Raw genomic sequence first — 24424 nt, forward strand, 5'->3', positions numbered from 1 at the left:
TTTAGAAAATTTTGACGATAAACTTTTAGTTTTATTTAAATTAAAAAATTGTGAAATGTTATCTCTTAATTTGAGGAAATATGTCATAACAAATAATATAAAATTAATTTACTAATAAGTTAATCTTAAAATATTGATAATAGACTTTTAGTTGGAGTAGAAGTTAAAATGTGAGCTTTTTTTTTTTTTTAGAAAGAAAACATGGGTTGTTGTTTGAGATTTAAGTTTAGAATTATTTATGATAGAGGTTTAGTTTGAATAGAACTTAAATTTGTTGAAATTTAAATGATAAAATTTTACCTAATTCAAATCTTTATTAAATATTATCCCTTAATTTGAGAAAATATATCCTAACAAATACTATAAAATTAATTTACTAATTAGTGAGAGTAGCCATTTGGCCCAACTACTTCTTCTAAGTCAATTTCTATTATATAGTATATGATATGATATGATAAAATAATTGACAAAAAAATAGTATATGGATTTTTTTATTGGAAACATCGATCCTTTTGTTTTTGGAAACATATTGCCGTGATTGTCATAATTTTTTTTCTTTTCTAAATCACCGTGACAAAGAATCCACAAAATTCTATAAAATAGGGTGCCTTATTAATATTATTGAGAGAGAGAGAGAGAGAGAGAGTCTGTGTGTTAAAGATGAGCAACAATACATATACAGTGCCTGAATCTTGTCCAATGAATGGCGGAGATGGCATTAATAGTTATACCAAAAACTCCTACTTCCAGGTTTCTTCAATATTATTATCTATTTCTGCTATTTCTTACACTCTTCTTATTTTATTTGGCTAGGCATGTTGCATACTAATCTGTATATCATTTGGTAATGAATTTTTACCAGCCAAATAATGTGCATGATAATAAATCTCTTGGGTTCAAGTTACACATAATATCTTTTCAAAAAAAAAAAAAGTTACACATAATATAACTTTTAGTAATGTTATATTATATCACCCAATATATTTTAATTAAATGCCATTTTTGACAAATCTACTGTTGGATGTTATTATCTTCATCTATTCTCCAAGCTTGCAAAATTTCAAGCTTGCAAAATTTCAAGATGATCAAATATACCATGTCATCGATCAAATAGTGTTTAAATTCAAGTTTTTGTAGATTAAAACAATACATAAAAGATGAGTTTATGGATTGAATGGTAAATAATATCCGATTGACATGAAAATTGGCATACATGTTAAGAACATATAGAACATGTAATTTAACTGTGGACTTTTCAAAAAAATAAAAAAATATATATATATGACATCTCACTTAGGAAAAAAAAAAGACTTCATTTATTGGCGAATAGAATGCGTTGTTTATCTATATAATAATATAAAAAAGTTTATCAAGGAGCAAAATGTTTTAATAAAAATATTTTATTTTTGAAAATTTATGTATTCTATTAACGTGTTTTAGTCATAGTTGTCAAAAAGAAAGAGAGACTGCCAAAAAGCCAATGGATTCATTTACAACATCAATTATAAGTTTACATCCATGATTCAACAATACCATTGATTCTTGTTATATACTTGTGCATATATGTTAATAATGGCTTAATTACTTAACTTAGTGTCCGTTTAGATAAATCTATATTGTTGCATTTGGCATTGACTAAAAAATGCAATTTTTTTTACTATTTGTAGGTCTCATTGTACTTTTGGTACTATTCAGGTCACATTATACTATTTCAGTTAGTTTTTAACTTCATTTACCATACTTTCAGTAAAATATTTTCAGTTTTAACTAAATAACCTCTTCCGAATCGGACTCTAGTATCCATTTGGTATATCTTTTTTGAAAATATGATTGTTTAAAAATTGAAAAGAAAAGAAAAACTGTATAAAATAAAAAGTGACATTTATAAAAGTCGAAAACTAGTATGATTGACATACCTAGTATGCAGAGGGCAGGTGCAAATGCTGTGAAGGCAATAATTGATGATGTAATTGCGGAGAAGCTTGATGTAGAAAAAATATTTTCTAGCTCAAAGGGAACATTCCGTATAGCAGATTTGGGATGTTCAGTTGGGCCAAATACCTTTATTGCTATGCAAAATATAACAGATGCTGTGCAACAAAAGTAATAATCCCTCATTCCCAAGGCTTTGCTTTTGAAATGCCTGAATTTCAAGTGTTCTTCAATGATCACGCATCCAATGATTTTAATACCCTCTTTGCGTCTCTCCCACCAGAAAGGTCATACTTTGCAACTGGAGTGCCAGGGTCTTTCCATGGTCGGCTATTCCCTAATTTCTCTCTCGATTTTGTATATTCATCTTATGCACTCCAATGTCTCTCTAAGGTGCCAGAAGAATTGCTAAATAAGAACTCTGCTGCGTGGAACAAGGGGAGGGTTCACTATGCAAGTGCCCCAGATGAAGTAGCTCAAGCTTTTACAACCCAATTTGCTAAGGACATAACAGCCTTTTTAGATTGTAGGCTAAAGAGCTTGTGGTGGGAGGACTATTGGTGCTTATTATGCCAGGTGTTCCAAATGGGATTCCTCATTCCAGTACACTAACAGGTGCGATCTTTGATTTCATGGGACAGTGCCTCATGGGTATGGCAAAGGAGGTAAGCCAGCAATCAACTATTACTTTTTGCACTAGAAAATTTTTCAAGTCAAATAGATCACTGCAAGTAAATTTATTGAACTTATTCTAAATGGCAGCATATGAACTTAGAATTTGGGCCCTAAAGATACAAAATTTTGTAGAACTTAAACTTTTATATACTCAATTTGCTATGGCAGCATATGGACCACTTCATACCCATGAGGATCTAAATTGTTCATATGCTGTCTATATAATGTACAAGCAATTTGCTAGGCAAGCAACATAAAAAGAAAACCACTTCATGAGGATCTCTTTTGTAGATGTTGGAGGTTCTCACATCTCCTAGTTATGCATTGTTCCAAGAACAATTTATGTTCCATATGTGTAAAAACGAAAAGAATGATGTTAGAGATACTATAAATTTTATTACATATGCTTTGCAAACTAATTTGTGTAAAAATCATAAATATTCAAACATTCATTTATTATTTTATTGAAATAGGACCAATCGCATCCACAACCACATCAGGTTGTAGGCATTTTCTAGTAATATCAGTAATAGTTTTAGTATTTTCAAACCAAAATACCTACTCTTATCTTTGCAGGGATTAGTTAGTGAAGCTCAGGCGGACACCTTTAACTTGCCTGTGTATTTTGCCTCACCTTAGGAGATGACGCAACTCGTGGAAAGAAATGAGTGCTTTAGCATTGAAAGAATGGAGATAACACTACCTTGCGCAGGAGCTGATGACCTCATTGTCTAGGCATGCGCGATGCACCTAAGAGCTGGCATGGAGGGTATAATAAGCAAACATTTTGGAGTTGAGATTATTGATGAACTATTTGATCGATTCTGTAAAAAACAAGGAGATTTTATCAGCATGTTGGAGTCAAAATACAACGAAGGAGATCAACTCTTTATTGTTTTGAAACGCATATGATGCGACTTTGGAAGCAAACGCAAGACTTCTTATTGTGTCACAAATTTGCATATGTTTCAACACAATATTCATTTCAATGTCATAAAGAAACTTCAATATCAGCTACAAATGTACTTAAGTTGATAAATTAAAGGTCCATAATAATAGGGACTTAGCCTCTTTTATACGAATAATGTTTAGTAAAGTCATAACTTAGAGCAAAAGTAACAACAATTGAATGTAATGCAAGTGTCAAGTACAAACAACACTCTAAGATATATGATTCGTTGCATTGTAATGAAAAGAATCACACTTGAGTTCACAATTCAATGTTTCAATTCATCAATAGGTTGTGCAGTTCAATACAACTGGTTGATATCCCGCGCGATTTGCGGTCCATTTTCAAAAAATCTGTAAGAAATTATCCGATAATCCATTAGGTTCATCAATACTATTATTGTTAATCATGACTAATCTACAAAGTTTGCTAGTGAAACTAAATTCAAACTAAACCTTAGTCCCTACCCATTTTTTCGACTCCAAAACGTACAGGATATCCTTTTTTATATGATGCTTTGTCATGAATTGTAAGAAGGGAAATAAGACAAATACTTTTTACAATTTTTAAGAAATCATAGATCTCAACATAAAATCAGAAAAGTGCCACCATCCATGGCAATGTTTAATAAAAAAAAGTGGCACCCATAAATCTTTCAAATCTTCATCATATATACATAGAACATTTTATAAATTACATAGAAAATTTCCAAGTACATGACTTAGAGCTATAAATTATTATAATAATAGCTTAATAGAGAGAATATAAAAAAACATGGTATAGAATACATAGCACATTTAATTTTGTTAAACTGTCCCGTGCATCGCCGATCATTTGATATGTTTTACAGCCACATCAAATGGTTGTAAAACACAACATTTGATACCTAACAAACAACCACTATAGCAAATTCTCTTTTCTTAACATTGATTTGGGGTTATGCTTTCGAAAGACAAAATTTTAGAGAAAGGTGATTGCACTAGCTCAAGCATCTTATCAATCGATTTATAATTAAAAGAAAAAAAAGAAAAAGCACATTGAATCTGCGGAAGGAGAGCATCTGATGTGACTGCAATCTTTTTAGTGGAAGCGACTGCTTGAGTTTAGGGTTTGGGGGAAGCTTAGAGATTTAAAGAGAGTGAGAGAGAGAGAGAGAGGGAGTTTTTCTGCATTGGGTCTTTTTTTTTTTCTTTTTCTTTTTCTTTTTTTCTTTTTTGCGTGAGGGAGTGATTTAGATTTTGTTTGAGACTGTAAACTAAAAAATAATTCAAATTATAAATAGAATAGTAGATAATAAAATTCAGCCTAGAGAGAGAGAGAGAGAGAAGATTTCTTATGCATCAGGTCTCTCTCTCTCTCTTTTTTTTTTCCTGTATAAGGGAGTGATCTTGATTTTGTTTGAAACTTTGGGTTTGTTTGGTTAGGCATTTTGGGAGCTTAAAATAACGTTTTTAAAACCCAAAATTTTGTTTTGCAACCACAACTCCTTGTAACTTTTGTACAAACGTTCATTGTAAATTCAAAACACTGTTTTTTAATAACTTATACAAACGCACCCTTTAATCTAAATAATCGTTCATATTAAAAAATAATAATGATGTGGAAAAGTGTGATGCCACCAAGGTGAGGTGTCACAATATTACGAAGTCAATAAAAAAAAAAGTCATCTATGCTTCGATTTTATATTATACTAGTCGCTAACTCGTGTAAGACATGGATAAGGTGTTGAATATGATATATGATTTTATCTTGGTTTATCTATTAACAACAATATGTTATAAAAGGAAGAAAAAAATTCTTGTACAATTATTATTATTTACAATGAATAAAAAAAACTTATGGAACATAAAGTTTATTTAAAAAAAAAAAGTCATTATAAAAATTAACAGAATTTGTTAACACACCTAGAATTGAATCTGTTCCCCAAAATATGCAGCTCTTTATCTTACTTAAAAATAAAATCTACAAAATATGAATTTAATATATTAAAAAAAAATTATATCCCTAAACTTATTGTTTAGGGGGTGTTTACTGTAACAACCAGACTATAATTTTTTCTGAGAAATTTAGTTAAAACCCATAATTCTTATCCCATAACCCAAAGATTCCCAATTAATATAAAAAATGAAGCGGAGCATCAAACATATCAAATTCTATACCCATTTAACAAAATATGCTTCACTTTGAATATTCTCTAATTATTTAACAAATAAACAATCCTCTTTTACAATATTCAACAACTAAACCTTAAAATAACCCAACTTAAAATTTGGAATGGTGAATACTATTGGTGGATAGCGATAAACACAAAAAATTATCTTTTCCGATTGCCTATAATAACAGGCTAAATGGCTCTAGTAGATTTTTGTATATAGAGAACAACCTTACTATTAAAACTAAATTAAATGATTGGATTAATAAGAAAAATTCACCAAAAAGAGAAAGAGAGAAAAAAAAAATTACATAAATCAAGCACCCTTGTTTGTCATGTCTCCAACATCAAGCTTTTGGTCTTTAGACTTTACTTTAGATTAGGGTTGAGAGAGAGAGAGAGAGAGAGAGAGAGGTTGTGTGTGTGTGTGTGTGCTAGGGTTAGGCATACATGGGTTTACAATAAAATTAGGTCTCTTGGGCCTACACACATAAACCTAATACCTCTAACAATTTAAACACTCATTTTTCACAAGAAACAAAATCAATCTTGTGGGGACGTCAAACAATGAATTACCCACAATGAGAAAACCACGGCCAAACATATATAGCAAGGGACCTAAAATAAAACAAAACAAATACTGACTTCCAAACAAAAAAGATTGAACAATTTAAAAAAAAAAAAAAAAATCTAGAAATCCTCTTCTTAAGAGATAGCTCACCTAAATCATCAATGACTTTTGCTTTGAGAAATTTGTTAAAAATTCTCTAATTTTAGTACCATCGAAAAGTCATTATCAAGATAATAGCCAAGAAAGCGCATGCAAGAAATAGCAAAGCAGCAATTTTGTATAGTACCTACCATGCGTGTGTGCTAAAAATATTGAAGCCAATAATTGTATATGCGTATGTAATTGACAAAGACCATCAGACGTTTCTCAAAAATACAAAACAAAAAAAAAATCTCCATCAAACCAAATAGAAAAAGACATGAAAAATCACATACTTACGATTTCTACGCAGCCACCTTGGAGCTTCAGGACGAAGCAACATACCAAAAGTTGTCTAGTAGGGACTCTAATTCATGGTGAAGGGATTGGCTTGGGGTAGAGGCAGGGGAATGTATAGAGAGAGAGAGAGAGGAATTATTTGATAAACTTATAGAGAAGTAAATAAAAAAAATTCAAATTAATAAAAAATAACGTTGATGTGGAAAAAAAGTGAAAAAAAAAAAAAACGTAAGTTCTGTGGGATTTAAGTTTAGAAAATTTTGATGATAGACTTTTAATTTTATCTAAATTAAAAAATTGTTAAATGCTATCACTTAATTTAAGGGAATATATCATAATAAATAATATAAAATTAATTTACTAATTAATTGTTCATAAAATGATGATAATAGACTCATAGTTTGAGTAAAAGTCAAAATGTTGTTTTTCTAAGAAAAAAAACGTGGGTTGTTGTTTGAGATTTAAGTTTATAATTTTTTATACTAGACTTTCAGTTTGAATAGAATTTAAATTTTTTTAAATATTTAAATTTAGAAATTTTTGATAATAGACTTCTAGTTTGGATAGAATTTAAATTTGTTGAAATTTAAATGTATGAAATTGATTTACTAATTAGTTGTTCTTAAAATATTGATAATAACTTTTAGTTGGATTTGAAGTCAAAACACGAGATTTTTTTTAGATAGAAAATGTGGCTTATTGTTTGGGATTTAAGTTTAGAATTTTTTATGACAGACTTTTAGTTTGAATAAAATTTAAATTTGTTGCAATTTACATGATAAAGTTCTACCTAAATTAAAAAGTTGTCAAATATTATCCCTTAATTTGAAGAAATATTTGTAACAAATAATATTGTAGGGATTGGATTTAGCTCTTGAGGCCAATCGACTAGAGGACGCAGGCCCAAATTGCCCAACATAATAAATTTGTTAGAGAGTGGGCTCTAAAACTAGGCTTTTATGGGTGAGATAACGCTTACTATGGGCCAAAAATAACAAGAAAGTAAGGAACAACAGAAAGCAACCACAATGTAGTGAATGATAGTTCTCCTTGGTCAAGTCCGAGGAGATTCGTTCTAAAATATATCACTATGAGATTTGTTTACAGTTCCAGTTCTTTGCGTTACAATGTTTCTCTCTCCTATTTTTTTGATTCCCCTCTCTCTGGGGGACCCTTTATCTCATATAGACCCTCTCAGATGATCTTGGTCTTCCATTTGTTGATTGTGTAGGCCACTACTCAAGTGCTAGTCTCATCCGACACCTTCCCCTAACCCTTGTGAGGAGCGGCAACCAAGGTAGCATTGTTCCAAATGTAGCATTGTTCAAGGGTATTCTCCACATAAATACAGTCAAGAGATTTCGTGGGATGCATTAAATGGGGTGGCAGCCACCATCCCCTCAGTGCGTTAGGGCTAATCCTCACTCCTAGCCCATTTCTCTTGCAATATGTCTTTCTTAGGTGGCGTACCACTATTGTGCCCCCCCCCCCCATCCAAGGGTAGGATCTCCTCGGAATTGCCTTGGCCTCCTCGGCGCTTGGTATGACATGTGGCAATGATACTTTACCAGATTACTGTACCCCACAATAACCCCTCAAAACTCCAGTGTTTCCCTCGTGTTTGAGGAGAAAGAATGGGGTTTTGAACTTAGGTGGTAGATCCTGCACGTTTCCCTACTTTCCCACGTGAGAATGTCGTTTAGCCTGTCTTGTAACCGCTCCTGATGCTTTGGAGTCCACAACACTTTATTAAATGCTCCAATGGTGCCCTATTCCCATGTCCAATGGTGAGATGGAGATCCAACGGCTGGTATCGTTCCTCGAAATTTGGGGCAAGACAACTCCCACCCAATTTCGCCTCCTATAAATGACGCCTGGAGAGTTCCTTTTTCCCATTTTGCAAATCTTCGAACTTCCAAGGCTTCCTATACTCTTCAGCTCTTAAGATTTCCCAAACCTTCCAATTCTCGAGAAGTTCTTGAGGCATCCCCTGTCCTTATTTTCCGTAAGTTCTTTGCTTTTTAGGCTATTTTCTCATCGGCCAATCTCCTCGGCCTTCTTTTCTTTACTTCTTTCTAGCAAGTTTCTCCTACATTTCCCTTTAGTTCGTCACGATGGGTAGGTTCACTCATTTAGTTGACTCCGCCGCGGGTGTGGAGGGGTTTAGTGCCTTGTACCAAATCCCTTGGGGCATCTCCTTGCGGTATTGCCCCCCAGGCGGATGGACCGATCTTAGAAGGGAAGGAGAAGTAGCCATACTCATGATCGCCTTTATAGAAGGTGGAATGAGGATACCCATGGGGAGGGTAACGAGGGACTATTTGAGAGCCCATAAGATTTTCCCCCACCAGTGTGCGCCCAACCTATTTAGAGTTTTGGGCAGCATGGACGCTCTCAATAAGCAAATAGGGCTAAACCTCACCTGGCACGATGTGGTCTAGATGTACGAGTGTCATTCGCTCGCAGATGCGGGCTACTACCTTAAATCTAGGTCTCTCATTGTTAGGCTAGTCTCGTCCTCCCCAAGTCCAACAAGGGTATGAAAGATGACTTCTTGATCGTCTCTGGTGATTGGCATGATGGCCTCTACTGCCCGGTTCGAGAGGGAGAGCTAGGTAGGGCACCCTAGGTTTAGGCATTTTAATATGGGCACCTTTTTTGTAGTCTTATTGCTTTCTTCTTTCTTTTGATAAACAACCTCTTCCTGGTTAAAGGTTTCGTTATTCTGACCCAGCTTTTGCCTCTCAATTATTTTGCAGATAAAAGGTGCGTGATGCCTAACATCAGCTTTGTCAATGTTGTAGACCTCAACAGAGTTCTCAGGCCTAAGGTCTTTGTAAGAAAGGACAAGCAGTTAAGAGCTATCCACCTCATACTCGGCTTCGAGCCCTTGTAAACAATCTTTCAGGATGTGGGCAACTCGATTAGAGCAGGCGATCACTATTTAGCTTGAATAGACGTTACAAAGCCAGGATTTTTGGCCTTGAAGGACGTTACGCTAGAAGAGTTGCCCATCCAACGCGTTCCTCCCAAAGCAGCTGCCTCAAGAGAGGAGATAGCTTCCTCGCTCCATTCGCTCGAGGAGGAGATAGACTAGTTTCGTCCCAAGGAAGTAGAAGAGGAGCAAAGAGAGGCCGTGATCTCTGTCTCAGATTCCGAAGAAGAGTTTGACAGGTCCTCCGGTGTCCACACTTCACGGTTCATTGTTGCGCGGGTGGAAGATAGCTCAGAGGAAGAAGAGGGGATGTCTTTGCAGAGGAGGGGCCTACATGCACTTCTTGCTGACAGGAACAAGGGGCCGGTGGCCAAGGACGCTTCAGGGTCATAACCCCCATCAGCCTCCCTTTCACCACCCGCTCCCCCGGTCAACGTATTCGCTGTGCCACCTCTGAAGAAGAAGAGGAAGGAGAAGGAGGTCTCCGAGGAAGGGGAGGTGGACTCTTAGGATGAGGCAATCCCTTCCAAGCAGTATAAGATTGCTTAGGCTAAGGGAAAGGGAAAGGCCTCCTTGGCAGAGAGTAAGAAGGATCAGACTCTGGTTGAGGTGCGCCCTCCGAACCTAGTGCGGGACCCTTGAGTGGGGCTGGAGGGGGTAGCCATACCATGGAATTCTAGTATCAAAGAATTTTAGAGAGGGCAAGCCTACCATCTTTCCGAAGCCTTGGAGCAACCTCTCCTACTGCAGAGGGATATGTCTGCCGTGAAGAAGATGAGGCAACTAAACCTCTTCTTGTCCCTGAAAAGGGATTTGGCTTTGGTAAGTCTCCTGGCAGATTTCCCCTTGTATTTGGTCATTCCTCTTATTTGACAATGTGTTCTTTTCTTGTTTCTGTGTAGTGTATCCAGGAGGTCTTCACAGCTAAGGAGTGGGTGAACGAAGCCAGAAATGAGGCTAGGGCCAAGGCCACCCTTCGCGTCGAGACTGAAATGACCTTGGGCGCCTCTGAACAGAAAATCCTGGAGCTCTCTTCAAAATTAACTGCTGAGGAGAAGGGCAGGAGGAGCGCCAAGGCTGGTCTGAAGACTGCCAAGGCGCAGGCTGAGGAGCACATCAAAAAGCTGCACTACATTGAAATCCAATTGGAAACGGCCAAGAAGGAGGCTACGGACCTGAAGGAGGAGCTGAGGAAGGCGAAGGAGGTAGCCAAGGTAGCTAAGGAAGCGGTTGAGGCCTTGGCACTGGCAGCTTACAACCAAAGGGTGGATGAGACAGATGTACGCTAGGTGGATGAGTTGGACGAGGTTTGTAGGGACTACTGCAAGGAGGTGTAGATAGGAGCCCTCAACCTTGCGGGGGTCCCTGCCACCTCAGAATGGAGGAATGAGGATAATAACTTCTACCCCCAAGACATTCGTGCAGTCCCATCAATGCTTCCCCCTCCTGCTGCCCCACCGTCCACCACGTCCGAACAACCCTTTGCCCCCCAGGTCCCTCCTCCTCCTCCTCCTCCTCCTAAGGCCTCTAAAGAATCTGGCAAAGCTGGTGAGCCAAGCCAAGGGGTGGAGGCATCCAAGGTTAAGGGTATGGATGCCAAGGCCAAGGATGCTAGCACCAAGGGGTGGAGGCATCCAAGGTTAAGGGTATGGACACCAAGGCCAAGGATGCTAGCGCCAAGGCCAAAGAATTTGCTGCCAAAGCCAAAGCGGTTGATGCCAAGGCCGGAGATGTCACTGCCAAGGCCAAAGATTTTGATCCTAAGGCAGCTGACCCTCCTACCTCTTAGCCAAGCAGCAAAGGGGATCCTCCTCCTGCCAAGACCTAGTCCAGGAACCTTCCTCCCCTCTTTTTTTTTTTTTTTTTTTTTTGTGGCGTATTGCCACGAACAAGATGTACCTATCTTTTTGGAGTAATGAACATACGATGGCTTTCATTATATGGCTAATGTAGTTTAGTTTTTCTCTCTTGTCTATTCTTGCAATGTTTATCTCTAACTAACTATGGTTGGCATTCTGTATCTTGCTGAGAGTAAGGGAAACTCATGTTTTGGCAAAAGACTAATAATAATAAATTGTCGCTAAATCAAGTAAAATAAACCCACATGCGTATTTACTGAGTGTTGATACCAAGATTTAACCTTCAGAAAACTTAACCAAGGTATGGCCAAGGTTTTGTTCAACATTTAGAATATGTAATTAAGATGTTAATTTACCTAAGGCAGGGCTGAGGTTCTGTTTAACACTTAGAATATGTAATTAAGATGTTAATTTTCCCAAGGCATGGTCGAGGTTTTGTTTAACACTTAGAATATTTAATTAAGATGTTATTTTACCCAAGGCATGGTCGAGGTTCTGCTTAACACTCAAAATATGTAACTAAGATGTTAATTTACCCAAATCATGACCGAAGTTTTGTTTAACACATAGAATATGTAATCCAAAATAGGTGGTCTGAGGGACCAGGTGTAACTAAGGTAACGCATAATGTAAGAAGGATAACACATAATGTAATAGACGATATAGGACATCATAGGCTTTCATTATTAATAATAATACATTCACAGGTTATTTACATTCTAGGGACGTGGTACAACATTTTCATCTAAATCTTCAAGATAATAAGCCCTTATTCCAGCTACCGAAGTGATGTGGTATGGCCCTTCCCAGTTGGGCCCTAACTTTCCCTATGCTAGGTTCTTCACAGTACCTGGAACCTTTCTTAGTACCAAATCCCCAGGTGCTAGTCACCTTAACTTCACGTTTGAATCGTACCCTGGCTTGAACTTGTGTTGATAGTAGGCTAATTGAACCATGACATTTTCCCTTTGTTCTTCAATCAAATCTAAGCTCTTCTCTAATACTCCATCGTTGTTACTCGGAGTGAAAGAGCTTGTACTCAGTGTTGGGAACCTGGTCTTGAAAGGAATCATGGCCTCGGCTTCGTAAGTCATTGAAAAGGGGGTTTCTCTCGTGGATCTGTGAGGTGTAGTCCAATATGTCCAAAGAACATATGGCAATTCTTCCACCCACTTTCCCTTTGCATCATTCAACCTCTTCTTGAGTCCATTCACTATGACCTTATTGACAGCCTCAACCTGTCCATTCCCCTGTGGATATGCCAGGGTGGAGTATCTATTTGTAATGCCCAGGTCATAGCAATACTTCCTGAAGGCTTTGCTATCAAATTGAAGGCTGTTGTCTGAGATGAGGGTATGAGGAATCCCAAATTGAGTAACAATGTTTTTCCACACAAATCTCTTGGTGTCCACATCCCTGATGTTTGATAGAGGCTCGGCTTCAACCCACTTGGTGAAATAATCAGTACTAATCAAAAGTCGTCTCTTATTTCCTACTGCTTTAGGGAAAGGTCTCACAATATCCAAGCCCCATTGTGTAAAAGGTCAGGGACAAGAGAGGGGGTTGAGAACACCCACAGGTTGGTGAATGTTTGGGGTGAACCTCTAGCACTGGTCGCACTTCCTCACATATTCCTGTGCTTCCTTCTGCATACTCGGCCACTAGTACCCTTGAGTGAAAGCCTTGTGAGATAAAGATCTGCCACCTATTTGACTCCCACAGATTCCTTTGTGTAGCTCTTCTAGGAGAATTTTTATTGCCTCAAGATGTACACATAGCAAATAAGGCCTTGAGAAAAAGCGTTTATACAATTTTGGTCCTTGGATAACCAAAAATGGGGAGCTTTTCTCCGCACCTTATCAGCCTCCCCCCTTTCCTCAGGCAGGATGTCGTCTTTAAGAAATAACACAATAGGATCCATCCAGTTGGGCCCCACCCGAATTTGGTGAAGGAGGACCCTCTCCCGTTCCCTCTTAGCAGGCTTGTACAGATCTTCAACTAAGATCACCCGAGGCAAACCTTGCGCCGAGAAGGTTGCGAGAGTGGCAAGGGAGTCTGCATGCGTGTTTTTGCTCCTTGGTACTTGTTGCAGGGAGAAAGACTCAAACTCTGCCTGCAAGTGCTTGACTCGGTTCATGTAATCCTGCATCCTTACGTCTCGGGCTTCCAGCTCTCCTTTCACCTGGCCTACGAACAACCTCGAGTCTGAAAACATCTCCACTACTCGCCTTCCCATCTTTCGTACCATAGCCATTCCTATCAACAGAGCCTCATACTTAGCCTCATTATTTGTGGCTGTGAAGCCTAACCTTAAGGATTTCTCGACGGTGATCCGCTCGGGGGACATAATAATCAGCCCCACTCCTGATCCTTTCTGATTAGCTGCACCATTTATATACACCTTCCATAGTGAAAGCTCCTATACGGCGACTGTCCCAACTGATTTTCCATCCATGTCGGGCCTCTCCTTGTTTTCCACTAGCGAAGGTTCAGCAAACTCGGCCACCAAGTTTGCTAGAATTTGACCCTTCATGGAAGTGCGTGGCATGTATTTGATTTCGAAAACTCATAGAATCGTCCCCCATTTTGCAATCCTCCCCGTGTAGTCCGCTACCCAAAGTAGTGATTGAAGGGAGAGTTGGGTTAGAACCACAATCGTGTGTGCCTAGAAGTAATGCGGGAGCTTTCGCGTAGCGTGTACTACTGCCAAGATGGCCTTTTCAAGGGGTAGATAACGGACTTTTGCCTCGTGTAATGATTTTCTCACATAGTAGACTGGTTTCTGTACCCTATTGTCGGCTTGCACCAATACCAGACTCACCGCGTGCGATGCTACTCCAATGTAGGCAAATGGAACCTCCTTCTCGGGTTTGGACATAATGGGTGGGCGAGAGAGATACTCCTTCAATTGTTGGAAGGCCGAGGAGCATTCCTCCATACATTCAAATCCCTTCCACTTATGCAGCAGCTGGAAGAAAGGTTGGCACCTATCTACTGATCTAGAGATGAACCGGTTCAAGGCGGAAGTCATTCCTATCAATTTCTGGACTTCTTTGGGGTTCCGAGGGGGCTGTAGGTTGCAGATTTCCTTGATCTGATTAGGGTTGACCTCAATCCCCCGATGGGTGACCATGTAGCCTATAAACTTTCTAGAGCCGACACCGAAAGAACACTTTGAAGCATTGAGGCGTAGCTTGTGTTTTCTTAATATACCAAAAATATTTCTGAGGTCGTTTACGTGCTCGGATTCCACTTTACTCTTTACTACCATGTCATTTATGTAGACCTCGATACATTTGCCCAACTGTGGTTCGAATATCTTGGTCACCATTCTCTGATAAGTAGATCCCGCGTTCTTCAGCCCAAATGGCATTACCTTGTAATGATAATTCCCTATAGGCGTGACAAAGGAAGTCTTCTCCTGATCCTCCAGGGCCAATAGTATCTGGTGATATCCCTAGAAGGCATCCAGGAAGCTCATCTGAGGATGGCCTATGATTGCATCCACTAGCTGGCCTATCCGAGGCATAGGGGAAGGGGTCCTTTGGGCAAGCCTTATTTAAATCCATAAAGTCCATGTACACCCGCCATTTCCCACTCTTCTTCTTTACCACTACCGTGTTGGCTAACCACTCAGGGTAGAACACCTCCTTTATGGCTCCGGCCCGTTTAAGTTTGAGTACTTCTTCCTTGATGGCATTGAAGTGTTCCTTGGATGAGCGCCGAGGTGGTTGATTTTTTAGGGGCAACAGATGGATTAACGTTTAAATGGTGGCAGATGAAGTATGGATCCACCCCTAAAGCCTCGTAAGGGCTCCATGAAAATACATCAACATTTCTTCTAAGAAAACCTATTAGTTCCTCCTTCTCCCGAGGAGGGAGTTGAACGCCTACTTGAAAGAATTTCTCCTTATCATCCCCAATAATAACCTTTTCCAGTTGCTCGCACTTTACCTCACTTCCCACCACATCCATGGATAGCACTGGCACCTTTAATTGCTATAAACTCTGCACGCTAGAGGCTGAGGGCTCTTTTCTGGCTTGATGTCTGATTGCAACCACCAAGCATTGTCTGGCCATAGATTGGCTCCCCACCAACTCTTCGATTTGATCTCCAGAGGGATACTTTACTTTCATATGCAGGGTGGAGGGGATGGCCCCCATGGCATGGAGTTAAGGCCTCGCCATATTGGCGGCATAAGGGGAGTAGGCATCCACTACAATGAAATCCACCTCCATTACTTTTGATCCTGTTTGTATGGGCAGTTTGATTTGCCCCTTTAGGATAGCAACCTTCCCATCAAAACCCACTAGAGGGGAGTTGTAACTAGTCAGGTCCTCTAGCCTTAATCTCAGCCCTTTTTATAGGTCAGGGGGGTACATGATTTCTGTGCCGCTACCCTGATCTACTAGCACCCTATTAATGTCATGCCCCCCAATTCTTAAGGTGACCACTAAGGCGTCATCATGTGGTTGCGAGGTTCCCACTTTATCCTGCCCCCAGGAGTTAAGTCCTCGGCGGGTGGCCGATCTATGGACATTACCCTAGATGGAAGGGAGTCGGTTCTCCCCGGGGTGAGGAAGATTACGCTAATTATACCCAGTGGGGCTTTTGAAGAAGCATCTCTATGTGCTCTTGGCCCAGGTTGGCTACCTTGTTCATTAGGTTGATACAGGAATTACCTTAACTTTCCTGCCTGCACTAGCTACTCCAAATGGTTCCACAAAGTCCTGCAGTCCTCTGTGGTATGCCCACACTCCTGGTGGTATTGGCAGTGGAGACTTTGGTTGTGTTTCATAGGGCCTCCCCCTATCTTATTCGGCCATTTGAAGTATGACTCATTCTTAATCTTTTCTAAGACCTGGTGCATAAGTTCTCGGAATACGGTGCTAACTGCCTAGGTAATAGCCGGACCCGAGGGCCCAATGAAATCCCTCCAAGGTCTGTTGTTATTGTACCGGTCCAACCTGAAATCCCTCCTCTCCTGGGGGATCACCTTAGCCTTTTCTTTTCCTTGCTGCTGGTCCTCTTCGACCCATTTATACTCATCAATACGGTTAATAAGCTGGCGCACAGTCCCCACTAGCTTTCTTGTCAGGTACTTCCTCAAGTCATGCTCGGTGGGCAGGCCGACCTTAAAGGTGCTTATGGACATGTCATCGAAGTTTCCCTCAATCTCGTTGAACATCTCCCAATACCTGTCAGAATACATTTTCAGGGTCTCCCCTTCGCGCATCGCCATGGACAACAGTGAGTCCAAAGGCCGAGAAACCCTGCTGCAAGTGATAAAACGAGCCCCAAATGCCTAGGTGAGCTCCTTAAAGAAGCCGATGGAGCGTTCCTTCAGGTTGCTAAACCACCTTATCGCCACGGGCCTCAAACTGGAAGGGAACACCTTGCACATTAGAGCTTCGTTTTTGGAATGTACAGCCATTCTTTGGTTGAATTGGCTCACATGCTCCACGAGGTCTGTCCTACCGTTGTACATGGTAAACGGAGGCTGAGTAAACCGGTGAGGAAGTTTTCCTGCCTTGATTCTATGCGTGAATGGTGACTTAGAGATCTAATTCAATGCTCTACTTATGGCGTCATTCCCTAGGCTTTTAGAGACGAGCCCCTGTTTTTGGGCCTACGATGGCGCTCCTCCACCTTTGAAAAAGACTCACTGGGGGGAGTCCTTGATTTGGGCTTGTAGCTGCCATCTTGGATGTCTTTAGAAGAGTGGTCAGAGTGTGAGGGAGTCCTTTTTCGCCTCTCACTTCGTAGCCTCCTGCGGAGGCGGTCTATCTCCTGCTACATGTTTCTAGTATTTTCCTTGTAAGAGATGTAGCTCCCTCCTCGAGATTGGCTCCTGCTAGTATGTGTAGTGTGCATATTGACCTCCTTATCCCCTCTGCATTCAAGGTTGAGGAAGCGGTCCTAGTGCTGAGAGCCAGTAGACTCCTCCCAGTTTGGCCCTAGCCCTGAGCCTACCATAATTAAACGTTGAACATCCTAAAGCTCAAGTCTTCCCATAGATGACGCAAATTGTAGGGACTAAATTTAGCTCATGAGCCCAATCGACTAGAGGACCCAGGCCCAAATAGCCTAACAAAATGAATTTGTTAGAGAGTGGGCTTTAAGACTAGGCTTTTATGGGTGAGATAACGCTTACTATGGGCCAAAAATAACAAGGAAGCAAGGAACAACAGAAAGAAACCACAGCATAGTGAAATATAGTTCTCCTCGGTCAAGTTCGAGGAGATTCATTCTAGAATATATCACTATGAGATTTGTTTACAGTTCCAGTTCTTTGCGTTATAATGTTTCTCTCTCCTATTTTTTCGATCTCCTCTCTCTAGGGGACCCTTTATCTTATATAGACCCTTTCAGAAGATCCTGGCCTTCCATTTGTTGATCGTGCAGGCCACTACTTAAGTGCTAATCCCATCTGACACCTTCCCCTAACCCCTGTGAGGAGCGTCAACCAAGGCAGCATTGTTCAAGGGTCTTTTCCACATAAATGTAGTCAGGAGGTTTGGTGGGATGAATTAAATGGGGTGGCAGCCACCATCCCCTCAGTGCATCAGGGCTAATCCTCACTCCTAGCCCATTTCTCTTGCAGTACGTCTTTCTTGGGTGGCGTACCACTAACTTGGCCCCCCCATCCAAGGGTGGGATCTCCTCGGAATTGCCCTGGCCTCCTCGGCGCTTGGTATAACACGTGGCAATGCTACTTTACCAGATTGTTGTACCTCACAATAGCCCCTCAAAACTCTAGTGTTTCCTTCGTGTCTGAGGAGAAAGAATGGGGTTTTGAACTAAGGTGGTAGATCCTACACGTTTCCTTGCTTTCCCATGTGAGAATGTCATTTTTCCTGTCTTGTAACCGCTCATGACACTTTGGAGTTTGCAACGCTTCATTAAATGCTCCAGACGGCGCCCTGTTCCTATGTCTAATGATGAGATGGAGATCCTACGGCTGGTATCTTTCCTCGAAATTTGGGGCGGGACAACTCCCACCCAATTTTGCCATCTCCTCCGCATTAAATGTTAGAGACATATTTTTATGTAATTAGTATATCCTTTGAAAAAATGCACTTTACTTGTATTTGAGTAAATATAATTAGGTTCAAGATGATCATTATAAGTGGTTAAATTGAAGACATGAAGATTACTCAAGAACTGCTCAAGAAAAGTGCAATCTGCAAGTCTCGATACCTCCTCAATAGAAGCTCGATCTGTCGAGATTCATTAAAGCTCGACACATGTCTCGATCTATCAAGCTTACAGATTCAGACTATAGCCAGCAACGTTTTTACTCTAAAAAGCTATTTGTTTATGGGTTTGTATAATCCTTATTGGACTAGGAAAGCTCAAGATTTGTGTAAACCTATTTGGAATAGGAGAGCCCATTAATCTCCTATTTAAAGGAGGTGGAAAAAGAAAAACAAAACCCCAGAGAGCTTTATAAGGTTTTCTTTTTGAAACCCTAGCCTCCTCCTATAGAAAAAAGAGTTCTTGCTGCGTTTCTTGTACGCCTTTGGGTTTTGTAATCAAGCAAAGTTTCTTGCACCAACATTGAAGATCTTATTATTGTTTCTATGTGAAGCTATTGCAAATCAGCTACAACAATCAAAAGGTGGCTGTAGAGTTAGTCACGTACTGGAATTCGTGCAAAGGAGTAAGCCGCGTACTAGGATCCGCACATCGATTGGTTAGTCACGTACTAGGAGCCATGCATTGAAAAGGAGAGATTGTCACTACAGAACAAGTCCAATTATGTTTTGGGGTAAGGGTTCAACTGTAGGTTGGTATAAAGTACTGTGATTCCTTTACTTGTAACCGCTTGTTGTGATAATAGTGAATTCTCGAGAGTGGTGACCTTAAAATCACCCGGTGGGGTTTTTGCTTCGGAAGTTTTCCCCATTTGTAAACAAATCACCGTATCAACTTTATTTTCCGCTGCATTATATTTTAGTTGGTGATTTGTTTGTGCTGTCACGTACATTGCATGTTAATTTGATTAATTAATAAACTTGGGTAATTAATTAATTAATTCATCATAAGGGGTCAATACATTTTTGGTCTATCATTAAATACAAGACAACCACTCCTCTGGCCGCATTAATGAGGAAGTGACCATGAATAGTGGTGGCACAGTAAAGGATGCAAGAAAAAAGCTTGTTAGTCTGTTCTGGATGGGATAGGGGCTCTAGGAGTGCAATCTTAACCCTCCGAGTGTAAGGTGCGGATGAGTTGTAGCTGGATATAAAAGCAAGAGGAAGATCCAGATGCAAGGTAGGAGGAAAATGAGAAAAGAGAGAGAAAAAAGGGTCTATCAATTTGTAACCCGAACCTCAGACTAGACCCAAAGACTAACATATGTATTTTTTTAACCAGTTCTTAAATTGTGAAATAATAGAAGAAGCATTCTTTCTCATTCAGTCCTATGACGTAGACTTTCCTTGTTCACGCATTGGATATCATAATTAGATTTGACTTCCGATCTCTAAACAAATTCATTGAGATAGAAAAATAGTACAGTCTTCATTTAAGTGAAAAAGTTTATTAACAGCTTTTTCGCCATTACAATTGGCGCCGTCTGTGGGAAATCTTTGAATATCCTTGTGTGACTTCATAGTTATGTCTGATCATTGGCGGAGCGGATCACAAGAATCTTTCGGCTCCCAACACAGGGACCGGTATGTCAATTTGGAATGGAGAAGAGATTGCCATGAGGCTTATACACATAGTTAGGAGGCATTTTGTTCTTCAAGGCAAACGGTGTAGCAGAAGGATAGATGTCAATCACTAGATGATGAAGTGTATGATCTTGAGATAAAGTTAAAGTGGCTACGTAGACGTCTTCAACGCAGGACGCATGGGAGAGATGATAGGACTCCTTCTTCAAGCCAATACTCGTGTTCTGGCAGTGATGAAAGTTATAGGCCTAGGAACAGGACTATCCCTAGTGAGTCATTTACGTCATCTTCGCGGCATACCTCAGGAAGAAAACACTATTGTAAGAAACCTGTTACTCCACCAAGGAGGGGACAAGGTCATGACGCCATGGGTAAAGCCCTCTTTCAAACATCTCGATCTCCCTTTTAACCAGCCTACTTTCACCATCCATAATGGTAGGACTGGCCCTGTTGAACATGTGAGCCACTTTAACCAAATGATGGCTATTCACTCCAAGAATAAGGCCTTTGATGTGTAAGGTCTTCCCCTCAAGCCTCGGACCAGTGGCAATAGGGTGGTTTGATAGTTTGGTGGAAGGATAGACACATTCTTTTGAGGAGCTGACCAGGGCTTTTAGGGCAAGATTCTTGACTTGTAGCCAAGTTCCTAGACCTTTGGATTCATTGCTCTCAATGTTAATGAGAGAGGGAGAAACATTGAAGACTTACTCCAATTGCTATTGGGAGCTTTATAATGAAATTGATGGGGATTTCGAGGATATGGCCATGCAAACATTTAAGGTGGGTCTTCCCATGAATTTCGATTTGTGGAAATCAATTACCATGAAACCCCCTCGGAATGTGCACTAATTGATGGACTGGATCAAAGAGCATAAAAGGGTAGAGGACAATCAAAGTTCCTCCCGAGGTAAAAATAAGGTTCCTACCAATGACCGAAGGGATAACTTAGGAGGCCAATTTTTTCTTCCCGGCAGAGGAGGGAATATTACAATCAAATGTCCCATGAGGTTACTGTTCCTCAAATGGTGAACTCAGTGTTTAAGGAACCAATATATCAATTTCTAAAAAAAAAATCAAACTTGAGCCTTACTTTAGATGACCGAACAAGATGGGGGGAAACCCCACTAAAAGAAATCAAAGCTTGTATTGTCAGTATCACTAAGATTGGGATCATACGACCAAGGATCGTAGGACCCTGCAAGCCTTTTTGGATCAATTGGTGAAGGCGGGCAAATTGAAACAATTTCTGCAACAGTCAGGTAATCAAGCAGCTCGACCTGGGAATAAATCTCACGATGGTGGCGCCCGCCCCTCGAGCACCTTTGGGGAAAATAAGTGTTATTTTCGCAACCATGAGAAATGAGCCTCACCCAGCTAAAGGGGTAATGGTGATGATGACATAGGTAGAAAGCCCTGAAGGAGAAACCTTAAGTAAAAGATGCAAAGTCTCGAATCAAAAAATCATAGGATTTTCTGAGGATGACAAGTTGGGAACCATTCAGCCACATGATGATGCTTTGGCAGTGACCATGCAGATATCGGGGTATGATGTCAAGTGGGTGATGATTGACCAAGGTAGTGGGGCTGATAGAATGTACCTGGACTTGTTTAAAGGTTTGGGTCTCAAAAGGGTGGATTTGATTGCCTGTGTTAACTGGGGATAGGACAGTAAGTGTGGATTTTATAGTAGTAGATGCATTTTCGCTGTACATTACCATTTTTTGCCAGACCATGGTTGCATGCTATGGGGGCAGTTGCATCCACGTTGCATGTTAAGGTGAAGTATCCCATTAATGGAAGGGTGGCTAAATTGGTGGGATGTCAAGCAACAGCTAGGCAATGCATGGTGGAATTAGTTAATCACCACATTGCTGAGTTGAGATCTTCCAAAGTAGTCCCAACGTTATAGCAATCACAGCTAAGGTCCCCAGTCCCCTCGGACAGTTCAATATCGTGTGAGGAGTTGGAAAGGTTCACTATTGGGGAAGATGCAGATCGATACTTTCATGTTAGGTCTCTACTTCCAGCAAAGGAAAAAGCGCAGTAGGCGGAAGTTTTGAAGGACAATCTTAACGTCTTTGCGTGGAATGCATATGAAGCACCCAGAATTGATCCTAAATTTATTTGCCATTGTTTGAATGCTAACCCTACTGCTACTCCAAAGAAACAAATACCTCGGCAATCCTCAAAAGAGCATGCTGAAACTGTTAAGGACGAGGTCAAAAAAGCATGCCAAAACTGTTAAAGAGGTTTTCTACCCTGAGTGGCTGGCCAATACGGTGGTGGTAAAGAAGAAGTCGGGAAAGTGGAGAGTATGTGTAGATTTCACGGACCCATTTCTGATTCCCATAATTGATCAATTGATGGTTGCAACATTTGGGCACCTGAGGATGAGTTTCCTAGACGCTTTCCAAGGTTACCACCAGATTCCTTTGGCATTGTCGGAGCAATAGAAAATTGCCTTCCTTACTCCAACAAGAAACTTCCATTATAAAGTAATGTCATTCGGACTAAAAAACGCTGGTTAACATATCAAAGAATGGTGACGAGAATGTTTGATAGTCGGTTAGGAAGGAACATGGAAGCTTATATTGATGATATGGTGGTGAAAAGTAAAGAAGAGACTGAACATTTGTTAGACCTCGATGATATTTTTGCAATCTTAAGGAAACACAAGTTGCGTTAAAATGCTTAAAAATATTCCTTTGGTGTCTGATCAGGAAAGTTTTCAGGATATATGATAACTCATCATGGGATTGAGGTAAATCCCGACCAGATTAAGGCCATTCATGATTTACATCCTCCTCGGAACTCGAAGGAAGTTCAGTGCCTAACCAAAATGACGACAGCTCTGAATAGGTTTATATCAATTGTAGAACGGTGTAGACCATTTTTTCAGCTATTGCATAAATGGAAGGATTTTACGAGGTTTGAAGAATGTGATAGAGCTTTTGCAGAGTTGAAGGCGTATTTAGCACATCCACCAATCTTGTCCAGACCAGAAAAGGAGGAAATTTTATATGCCTATGTGGCTGTAGCTCGGCATGCTGTAAGTTTGGTCTTGGTACATGTGGACGGAGGAGTTCAGAAACTAGTGTATTATGTCAGCAAATCCTTGCAAGAGACCGAGGTTAGGTATCTGCACCTAGAGAAAGCAATTCTTTCTATCATTCATGCCATCAAGAAATTACCTCATTACTTTCAAGCGCATACTGTGGTCGTTTTGACTCAGTTGCCCTTAAAGGCCTTGCTCTGAAAATCAGATTATACGGGAAGGGTGGCCAAATGGGGGACCATGCTCAGAGCATTTGATGTCAAATACATGCCTCGAACAGTTGTGAAGGGTCAAGTTCTAGCAGATTTAGTAGTAGAAATTGCTGAGGAACTGGGAAGCTCGGAGGTAGGGGAAAAACTTGAAGGGGCTGTGCATGTGGAAACGGTGGTAGCTCAATGTTCCTGGCAATTATTCGTGGATGGCGCAATAAAAAAAAATTTGATCAGGAATAGGGATTGTGATGGTTTCACTAGACGGTATTACTTTGGAGAAATCACTCAGGCTATGGTTTTTAGAAACAAATAATGAAGCAGAGTATGAAGCCTTGCAGGCAAGTATGAATGCAGTGCAAAGGCTTGGGGGCAAGGCTATAAGAGCATATTGTGATTCAAGACTCGTAGTTGGACAAGTCCTCGGAGAGTATGAAGCAAAGGATCCAAGGATGCTTTGGTATTTAGGTCGAGTAAAGCGACTGTCAAGGGACTTTCATTCTCATGCTGATTCACTCGTAACTTTGGCCACGGTTAGTAGGGAGGAACTGCCTCAGATCGTACTTGTTGAAAGTTATATGACGATTGCTTATAATAAGCTACCTCTAGTAGAAGTTAATTCTACGAGGGTAGGCCCTAGCTGGCAAGATCCATTGGTCGCATTTTTGAAGGAAGGAATTGTACCCGAGGACCGGGATGAGGCAGAGAAGGTTCATTGGAAGGCGCCAAGGTTTTGGCTTTTTGAGGACCAAAAATTGTACAAATGCTCATACTCGGGACCATACTTGTTGTGTATTTATTCCGAGGCCGTTGAAATGTTGTTAAAAGAATTACATGAAGGGATTTGTGGTAGCCATACGGGGGGCAAGTCACTTGCTTATAGAGCTCTGACACAGGGAATCGGAGGTATTGCATAGTAGCTACTGACTATTTCACTAAGTGGGTAGAAGTTGAACCACTAGCC

The 24424-nt window shown here is 40.2% G+C and overlaps 1 pseudogene; it reads left to right on the forward strand.

Annotated features, from left to right (window-relative positions):
- The first annotated feature begins 660 nt into the window (after window positions 1–660).
- Window positions 661–3522, forward strand: LOC142627125 (loganic acid O-methyltransferase-like; annotated as a pseudogene).
- The last annotated feature ends 20902 nt before the right edge of the window (window positions 3523–24424 follow it).

Source organism: Castanea sativa, chromosome 3 (assembly GCF_040712315.1).
Source record: "Castanea sativa cultivar Marrone di Chiusa Pesio chromosome 3, ASM4071231v1".
NCBI classification, from domain to species: domain Eukaryota; kingdom Viridiplantae; phylum Streptophyta; class Magnoliopsida; order Fagales; family Fagaceae; genus Castanea; species Castanea sativa.